This window comes from Erigeron canadensis, chromosome 5, assembly GCF_010389155.1.
Source record: "Erigeron canadensis isolate Cc75 chromosome 5, C_canadensis_v1, whole genome shotgun sequence".
In the NCBI taxonomy this organism is placed as follows: domain Eukaryota; kingdom Viridiplantae; phylum Streptophyta; class Magnoliopsida; order Asterales; family Asteraceae; genus Erigeron; species Erigeron canadensis.
This window is the reverse complement of record NC_057765.1, coordinates 39,936,202-39,950,402: the sequence shown is the minus strand read 5'-3', so window position 1 is coordinate 39,950,402 and position 14,201 is coordinate 39,936,202. Positions and strand designations below refer to the sequence as shown.

At 32.9% G+C, this 14,201-nt stretch overlaps 1 long non-coding RNA gene across 1 annotated transcript; it reads left to right on the top strand.

The window, feature by feature from the left end:
* The first annotated feature begins 13,206 nt into the window (after positions 1–13,206).
* LOC122602374 lies at positions 13,207–13,719 on the top strand. The gene is made up of 2 exons (XR_006324235.1): positions 13,207–13,342; positions 13,426–13,719. It is a non-coding gene; the product is annotated as an uncharacterized LOC122602374 (long non-coding RNA).
* Positions 13,720–14,201: the final 482 nt, after the last annotated feature.

Below are 14,201 nucleotides of genomic sequence, written 5' to 3'. Positions count from 1 at the left end.
ACCCAGATTCATCTAACTTCTCTAAACAGGTTCTCAAATTAGTTCCAACTTTATATTTGCTCGTTATATCTTTAAAAACATGCTCTAGGTTACTCGTTGTGTCCAACCCCTAGTCAATGATAACATATGTAAGCTCCTCATCACTAGAATTTAACAAGTGCATAAGGTTGAATTCATGTGAAAGAATAGACGGTCGATATTTATTTATCGTTAAAAAGGTAGCATAACGTACGATGATTAATGAAACAGAAGGGGTATCCATAGAAGTTTTCTAGAAAAAGAAAGTAAGATATAGTTGTGAGTAATCTAATCACCACTTCTAATACTAAAAGAAACTTGGACAAAGTACCTTTATATTTCTTCCTTTTGGCAACTTCATATCGACCTTATAACTGAATGAGCAACCAAAATACTTTTACCTCTTTTAAATACTTAGTATATCATATCGATATCTTTAAAGACCATGGAACATTTTAAAAGTATTTGGTTGATTATGAAACTATAGGGCTGATTGCGTATGCCGTTGCTAAAGGTAGACAATACAGAGGTACTCTGTCCAAGGTCTTCATTGTATTAGGAGGAGTGGTTAGTTTGACAACTCTGCTAACAACCATCTCTTACTTCCTTTTGCCTGTAAAACTTTCATGGATACCCCTTTTTTGTTTCATTAAATCGTACTTTATATTATCGTTTCGACAATATTAAATTTCGCTCATTTATTCTTCACATGAATTCCGCCTCACGTGGTTGTTTAATTCTAGTGATGAAGAAGCTTACATCTATTATCATTGACAAGGGGTATGACACAACGAGTAAGCTAGAGCATGTTTAAGGATATAGCGAGCAAACAGTAAGCTGAAAGTTGGAACCGAGGTTTGGTTAGAGATTTTAGGTGAGAGTATAGGTATTCATACATTATCGCTAAGGGAGTGGATAATTTAGAGGCTAGTACCTTAGGTACAATAAAAAAAATTAGCCTCTTCCAAAAAGTTATTAGGATATCAAAAGCCATTAATTTAATTTCTTATGAAATATTATAAGCCAAGCAGTATAAAGAGTCTCTGAGACAATGATGATTGTATTGGGATTAGTGATGAGGCTATAATTATGTTAACAAGAACACTCAATTTGATACCCTAAACATAAATGGATCGTGCTTATACTCTCAATTGTACCGACCTCTTTTAGTACTTTTGCGACATTCATTGACCATAAAAAGAAAATCTGGGAGTTTGAAATCAAAATTCATCAAGGGTGAGGAGATAAAGTCTTCAGGGCACTATTGTTGCGCTACCAAAATTTCATTAACTCTCGATTTATATGTAATGGCCCAAGTTTTTGTTGCGTACGTATTTTGTTGTTTGAGTATATGGTACTTTTTCTTAATCAAATGTCAACTTTAGTAACCAACTAGCCTTTTTTTTCGTATGCAAAAAAATCAAAAAAAATTATTGACACTTTTGATTCCGATTCTATCATTAATAAACGAATATGAAAACCTTTAAGATATAATGAAACACTAGAGAGCATGTCTCAGCTAACAAAATCGAGCACCATTTGTTTAGAATATACAGGAAATGTTATTAAGAGCACTGTTAAGGGGAAAGTGAAAAGGCCGAGTGAAAAAAAGTGATGAAAAGGTGAATTGTTAGGGAACGTAGGTAAAATAGGGAGGTGAAGAAAGGTAGGTGATAATGGGGTCCATTTTCTATTTGTATTGTTTGTTATGTCTTTTATTTTTGACAGAGCGGATAAATGATTAACACCTCCAACTTTGATGCTCTTATGCCAGGTTCGAACCTTGGTAATGCCCTAAAGGGTTTGTTTTCCCATGTATAGATGGATATATCATTGCTAAGGCTCTCTCACCACATTTGTATGTGTCAAGATTTGAACCTATGACTCCTATGATGAAACCACAAAGTGGAAAACTCAAACTCCCTAACCACTTTTGATTGTAAGGTATTGAGAGGCATTGTGAAATATATTGAGGTATTAAACTAGAAGATAAATGATTAAGAGGAAAAATTAAAGGGTGATAGTAATGAAAAGATTATGCTAACGAAAAATTAAAGGGTGATTTTGTAATGAAAAGATTATGCTAACGTGACATGTAAAAGTATAGATTAAATAGTGAATAGTTAAAATGGTAAAACATGAGTTGTACATAATACATCAAAGAATGAAAAAAAAAATACTATCTAAGGCAAGTCACGCGCGCATTTGATTGATGTTGGGTTTTCGTAACCAAAAACACTTGTTTATTTTTAAATGATTATATTTGAAAACCAAAGACGGTTATATTAAAATACATCATAAGTGACTTATGACGTTAACAATTAAAACCATTAATTATAGAAAAAATTAGTTAAGAAATTAATGAACTAAGTGTCGCGTTAATTTATTGAGGTTTACTAAATACAACCTTTAGGGCTGTGTTTAAGGTGCATAAATTGTTTGTACATTTACCATAAAAATCCAGGGACGGACTTTTAATATGGAAGGTACAAGTTTTTTTATACACGTTAAATACAGCCCTTAGGGCTAGGGCTGTATTTAGCATTTTCCTAATTTATATAACTAACCATTAATCTAATAGTTAAAACATGTTTAATTATCTAAGAATTAATTAATCCCATTAATTAATCTATAAATAAACTAATCAACTAACTATTAATAAACTATCTAAATGCGGGATGTTTAATAAAACAATTATACAATTAATTCTAATACCTAAGATCAAACATGCATGCATCCTATATAGTAAACTAAACAAAGAAAAAAGAAATACCAACCTCTTTTAAAGTCCGACGCAAAATTATTCTCGCGGAGAATAATCCTACTTCCAAACCACGACCGAACTGAGAATCCAGTCACATACTATAGCCCAATCGTCTCATACACTAGCAACTTACCTCCACTAGCTTAATTTATGTTATCAACAACTTGATTTATTGAAAGCTTAATTAGCTTAAAGCTTTTGATAAATAAAAATATTAACTTATGATGAAGTCGATCAAACTTGCACACCAAAAGGATGTAGGATTCGACCAATTCAAAATGGGAAAAAGAAAAGAGATTTTGCTGCAAGAGAAAATAGGAAAAAAGACATTGTATTTTATAGGAAACAGATTAAAAAGCCTTGGTTTTCTTTCCACCGGCCATGTCCCCCATGGGTTGACTTGAAGGCCGGTATTCAAGTCTTGGTTTGACCCGACGAGGAATAAGAAAAATCCTATGCGTTTTAACTTTTTACCAAAAGTAATAACTTTTTACATAACTTCTTTATTTACCTTTCCATCTACAACAATAACCATGTTTTCTTTGTAATAATTTGGAAGTATGAATCTCTGTCCATGTCATCGGGCACCGGACATTCAATGATTCATAATTAAAGGGGGTTGGGCTCCAAAGAAAACAAAAGACTCAGACATTTTCATCCTTGTATTCCACATGCAAAATTAATAGATTACTTGTATAGACATAGACAATGCTATATATATACATGCTCAACTACTAATATATTACTCACACCTAAAATGCATGAGACGTACATGGCATGGGATATAAAAAAAAAATAGTGAAATTTAAAAGTTTTGTACAGTTGAAACATTTTATCACCATCAATTTGAGGTTCGTTTCACTTTATGTTTTGAGATAAATGTATAGTATTGATAAAAAAGAAAAAAAAAAAAATTTAATTTGTATGGTTGAAACATCGTTATATCATGTAAAGTTAAACTAACCATGTTAGGCAACATCAATTTGACGTTGGTTCATTTTAATATTTTGAGATAAATGTATAGTATTGACGAAAACTTTTATACAACTTTAGTCCCAAAATACTTCTTGCAACATTTTCTTAAAAACGGCTTAACACTATTTATTTATTTCTTGAACACCCAACCCACTTTGCACAATCAAGTTTAAAATGTGTGTAACACGTCGGCTAGCTATAACAAAATATACCATTAACACACGGTTTAATTATATGCCAATTTTAGCTAGCTTATACCATTTGTCTCTGTTACTTGGCCAAAAGAGGAGCATGCACGTACTTTGATCAATAATTCCTATATATATATTGAAAATAGATAGATAGATAGATAGATAGGCATAAAAGGCCAAAAGTGGTGACCAAAATGAATGTTGTGTCTGTATTACATGGCAGGCCCTGGCTACGTACTATTGGCTTGAGATAATCTCAGTCAGTGATTCAAGCACATAGCGTTAATTGATACGTACAGTTGTAATCTTCCATTTTGATGTATCATGTACAACTCATCGTAATAACTTGTGTGTTTTCCTACCAAATAAAAGGTGCTCGGTTACGAAAAGTGTCATAGTGTTGTATTATTAAAAAAATGCACTAGCTAGCTAGTTACAAAGGCATTTGATTTAGTCACTCACCAATCCAAGACAACTGATCACTTGATACAGGTATACAACTCATTTGTATTAGTAAAAAAATACGTACATTGGCCCAAAATACAATTTGGATATTGGCAAAAGCACAACATGCAAAGTGTCAACTGTCGAGCTGCTTCAATTGTCACTAGCTAGCTACCGGTTCTTGAATTCTTGCGCCACTTGATCCATTTGGTCGTGAAACTGGCTTACTTTCTTTTCATGATCAAAAATTGTAGCCAATGTGCTGATAGCGATTGTTATGGTTGAAACTATGAGAGCAACCCATATAAGTTTCGGATTAAGCATATGAATGGTCCCTGTCAGCATAATCGATATCCGTGCTATTCCTCCCAGTAGAACACACATCTGGCTCACTCTTCCTTCGTGGCTCTTGGCCTTTGCGATTTCGTAGAAAACTAAGCCACCTATTGAATACGTCATCATATAAGCCTTGGTAACAGGGTAATCTTTTAAGGGGCCCGCCGTACTCGCACCAAGTATCCCAACGCCCTTAGCAATTATATAAGAATATCCCGAGTCTCCAACTTTCTCTAACCAATCTCTAAACTCAATTTGAAGTTTCTCCTTTTTATTAATGACTTTATAAACCTGCTCCATCATGTCCAATTCCTTTCCAGTAGTAATGACGACAGATGTGAGTTCCTCATCAGTGGGAGGTAGCATCTCCTTGAGGTTCAACTCATGAGAATGAATTGACCGGCGATGGTTGTTAATTGTCGAGATGGTAGTTGTACGTACTATGACAAAGGACATAAGGAAAGGCATCCACATCAATTTTGCAGGCAATACAAAGAACGAAATGGTGGTTAACAATGTTGACATCCTAACAATCCCGCCTATAACTATCAAGACCAAGGACAAGGAGCCTTTATACTTCTTTCCCTTGGCAACCTCGTATGCGATTACACCAATTATGGTGTAGGCAACTAGATAGTGTTTAACAGTTGGGTGATCCTTAAATGTATCGGATCCTAAGCCTATAACTGCAGCTCCCCCCACTGTCATACTCAAATGGCCAAACTCCCCAATCTTTTCTGCATATTTATCTAGAGCATTTTTCTTTTGTTCGAACTTTTTTTTCTCAGCATTGCTATTTGACTCAGGATCATGGATTGACTTTGCAGGTGGGTAAACTATTCCAACGATTGACATTACCTGTAAATTAGAGGTACTATTTATTAAACTTGATGAAAATATATCAATTGAACCTAAAGTTATTCCATGAATAAACCCAACATGAATAAACTTGATGAATAAACCCAACATGAAAGTGTACATGGCAATCTGGTTATTCCATACAAATTAAAACTAAAGTTAAAATATTTATAAATAAACTAACAATTGAACCTACATTCCAACAAAGCAATAAGCCAATAACACTACCCTATATGTCCCGGCCTATATATAGATACTCATTGTGTGACACGTATCACCTTAGCTTGATTGGTTTATGAACACTTCAGAAAGAAGCTAATTAAGATAATAATTAAGCCAAATATCCGCATATATAGTAAGCATTGTCTATCACATTTTTTTCAACTTAATTATTAACCTGAAAATCTATAACTTAACTATCTCTTTAGAAAAATGATATGATATACAAAAGTTTTTCATGACGAAACACCAATAATCTAAGGGCGCGTTTGGTTCGCGGAATGTTTTTGGAAGGAATGGAATCTTTCAAAGGAATTGGAATCTGAAGGAATAGGATTTGACGGAATGTTTTTGATTTTTTGAAGATTCAAGTGAGGGACGGAATGAGATTCCTTCCCCCATCCCCAAGGAATGGAGATTCCATCAAATAAGGGAATGTTAACATTCCAACGGAATGTGATTCCTCCATTTTTAAGCAACCAAACACATTAAGGAATGGAATTCAATTCTAATTCCATCAGATTTCATCAAATTCTGTTAACCAAACGCGACTGAACATATTGTTTTATCTAATATCAATTGTAGTTAAAGTGAAGCTCCAAATGACTAAAATGAACTACTACCACGATCACCAAAGTTAGCCAGAAATCCATTACTATACTCCTAACATTTTTATCATATGAATACCATAAATTTTCGAAAAAAAACGAACCCAAGAAATCATCCCACATTCCACTTAGTAACAACTAACAACTAGTATCAATAATTCAATATCACACATGTTGGTCGCCCACTTCACGAAGCCCATGGAACTTCTGCTAATTAAATCAGTAATAAAATTATTAGTATCATACACACACTATATGTACAAAATGGGAAATGTTTCAATTCTTTCTTTTAATCTAATATATTCAAGTTTTAATCGAATTTAATCTAATATAATCAAGTTCAAATCTCGGAATATATCTCTATATATATATTCAAGGTCATTTTAAAGGATAAAGTCTTCATCTACAATGTATTTTGACCGATTAGTCAACTAGTAAAAGTTAATTTTGTTTCCTTTTAAATGATTTTTTTCTATTTTTGTTGACAAAAAAAGTAATATACAAATTTTTAACATCTTTTTATCAGCTGTATGTCACCCTTTCACATCTGGGTGTAATTTCATCTTAACTTTCAGTTTTTTTAATTTCGAAAATTAATTTCCATTCTTTCTCGATTATTCTATTTACGAATTGCCATTGCCGGCGACCTCAGCCACCGTATCAATCTACCCCCACCGCCATCAACTTCCGGACACCACACATATAAACACATACACACACACACACAGATATATATATACATTACATACATCACACACACATATATATATAATCAATTTATATAAGTAAAAAAATTCATACCAGAATCATGAAATTCGCCATTGCCATGGCTCTATAGAAGATCTGCTTCCAAATAGCAGTTAGTATCTCGAACAACATCTTTCTGCAATTGCTTAAGGCAAGAATTATTATTATTATTATAGAAAGAGAGAGATAGAGAGAGAGAGAGAGAGAGAATCAAGATTCAAGAATATATAATGGGACTGATTAGAGGTGAAAGAACGATTGGGTTTAATATTGAACCTGCGCCTATACATACAGTATGTATATCTATACATTATGCAACAGATTAACTGCCAACTCCTGGATTCTGTTACTACTGCACGTGTTATAAGCATTCGATTTTTATTTTGACTTTTCGCTGACTATTTAATTGGCTAGCTAGATTGAGATATTTGGTTGAGAAATATATGATGGGTATGTTTCATTTTAGACATACAAATTGGAGATTGGTAATTTGTACTGTAATAAATAAACTAGACCTTTTTTAAAGAATTTTTTTAAAAAAATAAATAAATAAATTTTAATTAATGTCTTGGAATAAATAATAAAGTGAGAAAAAATATAAAGGAATATCTCTCCAAAACATGTCTTAAATATTTGCAATTATTTAAGTGCCCTTGGGATATTCTTTCAACGCTACTAAAGTACCTCCAAACAAACAGAAATCTTACATAACAAAAGTTCTAACCGATGATGTATTCGTCCGGTCAGTTTTAGCCGGAATTGAATCTCAATAACCACTAATCCAATTTAATGATTTTTTTTAGTTCCATTCTTACACGATTATAATAATTTAACATGAGTTTCCCACGTATAACACAAAGTAATAATCTAGTTTACTGCCCAATAAAAGTTACGGGAACTAATTTTTATATCATAAAATTGATTTCAATAACAACTTGGAAAAAGAAATTTTTACATCCGATATCAATAGATATGGCTTGCTTCTCCCATTTTTTAAATCACAATTCGGGTATCATCCAGTAAATTAAAGTAATGAACCATGAGAAATAAAAACAACTATGCACTAAAGTTAAAATATATATGCCCATGGGACTCTGGGACCAACGTTTTATCCAGTAAAGTAATAAACCAAAAGAAATGAAAACAAAACTGCACTCAAGTTCAAATGCCCATGGGACTTGAGTACTTTGATCACAAACTTAAGCAAAATACATATTATTGCAAAATTTATGAGAACAACTCTAATAAATGCTTCGAACGAGAATAGTGATTGTCATTCGGATTCCTCCTGCCACTAAAAGCTGCTAGTGCTTTCCTTACGGGTGGTTGAAAAGGAGCCCGCTTCTCTGAATGGTGAGTCGACATTTCATTTGTAGCAAAGATGTCATCAGCCTAGCTACAAAATACAACCAAACACACAAATTATGAGCTTTATCTTTAACCCATAGGTTGAATTGCATTATATTGATAGTTGAAACACCAACAGGTCAAACATGAAAACTCGACTGTATATAAAAATGGGCCAGACTTGTCCGTAGTAGCCTAAAATGGTTCCAACTTTTCTCAACTTCCCATATGTTATCTCCATCTAATTAATGAGCATTCTCTAAAGAAGTAAAAATGTGGGAAAAAGAAGTGTTAATGTATCACGACAACCCGGGTTTATGATTACAAAAATCACTTGTTTATTCTTCTTTTTTGTCTTGGGTTGCATGAACTTCTTCTGTGGAATTTGATCCTCACGTAGAATCGGATTCTTGGTAATGGCGTCCCTTCCACTTTGTGGCAGAGGTAATGAAAACTGCAAAAAAACAAAGATCAATTGCTATAAGTAGTAGATAATCATCTTTAACATGTCATTCATGATACATTTCTCTATTGGAGAACTAATCCTACTTGATCAAAGATAATTCTGAAAAACTCACCTAGCTTAGTGCCCCATACGTGGTCGGCGAGCTGCAATAACAGCTAGCTCCATTTTCACCAACGGTAACAGCTACTTTTCTTAATGTATGTGCCTCCATTCCCACAACTTGGACAAAATATCCTACCAATTAATCTCCATTGTCACCTTAATTAAAGCAAGCATGACATATCAATATCCACCTGCAAATTCAAGAAAACAATAAATGAGAATATATTCATAATCATACTCTAAACATCAAATGCATTACCAATTTGCAATTGCATAGAAACTGAAGATATAATGCGCATATATATAGATGTTGATGAAAAAAAGCTAGCTAGTACAAATATACAATGACCAGCTGATCATGAATCGACCAATTAAGGCCATTTTCCATCACTAGCTACTAGCTGGTAAAATGGATACAATCTAACATGTTGACTAAAACAGCGCGCGATAGGTAAATTTAAATGGGATGAACATGTCAAAAGCCTCCATAATGCATGCAAGCATACATCTTCCTAATTAAATTGCTTGATGTGGAAGAACTAAATTGGTATTGTATTTAATTAATATACTCGTAAGAATTAGACAAAAAGTGCTTCAGCCCAGCCCAACCCAACCCAACCCAACCTAGGCCTATTTACAACCCAGCCTGGGCCAGGCCATTTACAACGTACTCATTTGGACCAACTAAGCAGCCTGCCAAGTGCCCAAGTTGCCCACCTCTACCAAAGCACCAGACATAAACAGTCAGAAATAGCAAGTTTAAGTTAGCTTCATCGGTAACTAATTAAAACATTCCTAAGAAACTTAGTCATTTTTGTGAGTGGAAATTACGAGTAATAAACTGGATTAATTTGAAAGGCTTCATTGTGTTAAAGCGTAGTCAAGGATCCGATCCACTTTCCCATTGCTGGCAGTATATTTATGATTTATGAAACTAAGATTCTACTGATTATCAATACACTACAACTCCAAGAAAAAAAGGATTTGGCCGCGACTTTTTTTTCGTGACCAAAGCTCACTAAACGCGACTTTTTTTTCGTGGCCAAAGCTCACTAAACGACAAAAAAAAATTATGACTTTGACTAAAAAATTCAAATTTTCTTTGGCCACGATTTTGTCGTGGCTAAAGTCGTCCCAAAATATGTTTCTATTTTAACTTCGGATTAAATAAGTAAGGGAAAATTAGAAAATATTTGGCCACGACTTTGTCGTAGCTAAATAATTTTTTATTTACTTTTTTTAATATTCGTTTTCGCGCCTATATAAAAACTTCCCGCCAGTTACTTGGCCACGACTTTAACCATGACTTTGTCGTGGCCAAATATTATTCAACTTCTCATAATTATTTAATTCAAAATAATATGAAATTTTTTGAAAAGATTTATATTCTTTGTTCCCTCCACAACAAATGTTCCCGACAGTTATTTAGCCGTCGTGGCCGATCTATTTTTTCCAAAAATTCAAAATATACTAGTTTTCCCTCTACAACAAAAAGCTCCCGCCAATGATTTGGCCATGACTTTGTGGTGGCCAAATTTTTTTTTTTAATATCTAATTTACTTTATTAATTGTAAAATATATATTTAAATATAAATAATTAAGTAATAAATGTTTCTTATAATTTTATTTAGTTTTTTATTTATTATTTACTAATATCGAGTGAAAGGTCAATCAATCATGTCGTACGTATATACTAAAATTGAAGCTTTAAAATTTTAAGATAAACGTATATTCATGGTCCATATATTATTATGTATATACATATATAATATATTCAAACTTAACGGTGAATCATGTTAGGCCCAATCGAATGATCGATAAATATATTGGGTCTAACAGGCCTAATGAGATAACAAATGAAGTTTAAAGGCCCGATGGGCACATTTGTGTGAATGACGAACACACACGACCCATTTGGTCCATTTATACAAGCGGTAAACATCGTTAGGCCTAAGAGGCCTAATTATTAGATATATATACATTCATATATACATTAATTCATGCATACATATATATATACAATCATACTTATCGATGAATCATGTTAAATTTAATCAAATGCTCTAGAAAGATACGGGCCTAATAGGTTTAATGAGATAACAAACGATGTTTTAAGGCCCAACGGACCCCTTCAAGTAAATAACAGGCTCACACGGTCCATTTGGCCCATTTATACAAGCGGTGAACATATTGGGCTAGGCCCAATGTGATAACAAACGAAGTTTAAGGCCCATTGAGATTTCAAAAGAGTTTTAATGCCCAATAAACGCATTCGAGTGAATGAAGAACATACATGGTCCATTTAGACCATTTATACAAGCGGTGAACATTCATATATATACATTAATACATACATATATTATTACATGTCATACGATTATATGTGCACCATTTGGTTAAAACTTAATAAATTGTTTAAATCGGACCACACATATCTCCACTTGTCATATAAAAGCAAATCACGTTTGGTTAAAACATCTTTTTGACCAATAACATTCAAGAAAATTAAATATTTTTCTTTCAGATCTAGCAATACACGCATATATATATATCACTAAACTAAAATAGGATTGAGATATTATTGAAGCACATGTGGCGTAATCTTTGATCGATATGTGTCTTTTTAATTAATTAATTTTATTTAATTAGCTTTTTTAATTCTATATAGATTCGATTAAAAGGACTTATTATTTATATAGATACCGTACATCATACAAGTATTAGAACTACTATAGGTTGGAGAGTATGTGACCGACCGAATGTCTAACACTTAACATTGGGTGTAGAATCCATCATATCTTGATTTTTTAATTCATAAAAAAAGTTGTTGAATCATTTATTAATATATATATAAATTAATATGTGAGTAATTTTATACCAAATTTGTATGTCTAATAGCTACATACTAACTTTTCTTATATACATCTATAATAGATATTTATAATAACATAAAGTATTATAATAAGTCACTAAAAATATTTATTTATTTAAAATAGTATAATAAACTAAAATAATTTGATTTAGTAATAAGAAATTTAATAAATGACAAAAAAAAAATAATGGATTACAATTTTAAATACTATAAAAAAACAAATAATTATAAACCCACTATCCCAAAAAATTTAAAAACCCCACCATATTTCACCCATAAAAATTTGAACACTTAAACAATCCCAAAACTCACTCATCTCTAATCCTCTTTTCACCATCTCCTCCTTTATCTTCTTTTCACACCCACCACAAAAAAAAACCAACCCCCCCCCCCTCTTCCATCTAATTTTTGGACGGCAACTCCCTTCCTCCCCATTCTATCTTCTGTTGGAAATTTTATGTAATAACATAGAATATCCAAGTTAATAGATATGTTAAAAGGAGTTGAAAGAATAATTAACTAATGTGAGTGTGTCCCACATTGGTAGAAGAATAAACATTAAGTATGTTTATAAGGAGGAGTGTTGGAGGAATTATAATTCCTTATAAGGGGCTACACCCCAAGTGAGCTAGAAGGGTGCGAAGCACCCGACGCGCCCGCGCCCGCACCCGAGCCCGGGACCGGGGGCGTGGGCGATGACGCGTAATGTGGCGTTTTAGTGGCGCACTTTGCACTTAAGTGGGATCCTTTGTTCCTGGTTTAACACCTGGAACAACACTTGCATTAGTTCAGCAAGTGACATCTGTTTTAATGTGTTGTTAACCTTCTAATGTTAACAGGTGTTTCCCACTTAACAAAATCTGATTTATATATGTTTTGTAACTGATCAGAATGATAATAACAAGAACACTAACACTTTCTCCATCCTGGATCATCTACAATACTCTTTCTCTTTCACTCCACTTCAAGAAGTTCTTGAAGGTAAATTCTGGGTTGTGGTTGACTCCGGCAGTACTAACTGCTTTGGCTGTTGTACCTTGGGAAACTGTCGGGTTCACTTGGGTGGCCCGAAATCAGTTTTAAGGGACCTTGGTTTAACCATATCCTCAGCCCGTTTTTGCCTTTCTTTCTGTTTCTGTTTTATTCTTTATTTTGCTTTCTTGTAATGTTTTATACTACTTTCTTTACTTGTAATTTTATTGTTGTAATTCAAATGTATCTTCAATAAAATTGTTGTTTTCTTGAATGGTGTTATAACATCTTCTTCTTCCCATCTTTTCTTCTTTCCATCTCGTCGGAAATATATATCCCACCACAAGAAGCTTCCCCCTTTCTTCAAAGCGTCGCCTTGTTGTACTCTAACCGCCGCTGTCGTCGTTTCTTTTTATTTTTCTGGTAAGTGTTTCTCATATAGTGGTATATATATGTAATTTAAGTTAGTATTGTTACTAAAGTTGACTTCTTTGTTATATTTTTAGTGACAACAGCCCATCACCACTTCCGCCTCCATCACGGCTGCCTTCAACCACCATAGAAGCCGACAACCATCAACACCGCCAGCCATCATTGTCAGCCGACTTTCTCGTTTATATGATGATACTTGGTTAGTTTGAATAGTTTGTGTATAATTTTAGTTTGTATAGTAATGTTTGTTTATTTTGATATAATCGATTAGAGTTTGTTATTAATGAAAGTTTGTTTATATGAATTTTGTGTATGATTCTTTATGTAAATTAGTGGGTATATTATGGAATTTATTTTTATGTTTTGTATTTTGTTTGTTTTTTTATAAAATTATGTTAAGTGTATTTTGTATAATATAAAAAAATTTGTGTTTTTTAATTAAAACAAAATAATAATTGTTTTTGAGAAAATAAATATATATAATATATATTGAAATACGATAAAAAAATATATATATATAAATACAGTATGTATGTTTGTATATTGTATGTATAAAAATACGATATACAAAAGTACATACTGTATTATTATTATTTTTTTTGGAAAATACCTTGAGTCACGACATTAGCCGCGACTAAATCGTGGCCAAATATTTTTGAGTTTCTTTTCCATTTAATTTTTTAGGGGGTGGGACCCAATTTTTGTCGTGGCTAATTTCGTGGCCAAAAGAATAAGATTCGCTCATATGGTGACAACTTTTTGTCGTGGCTAATTTTGTGGCCAAAACCTTTGGCCGCGACTTTTATGACATTTGGCCACGACTTCCGTCGTGGCTACTAAATCCCATTTT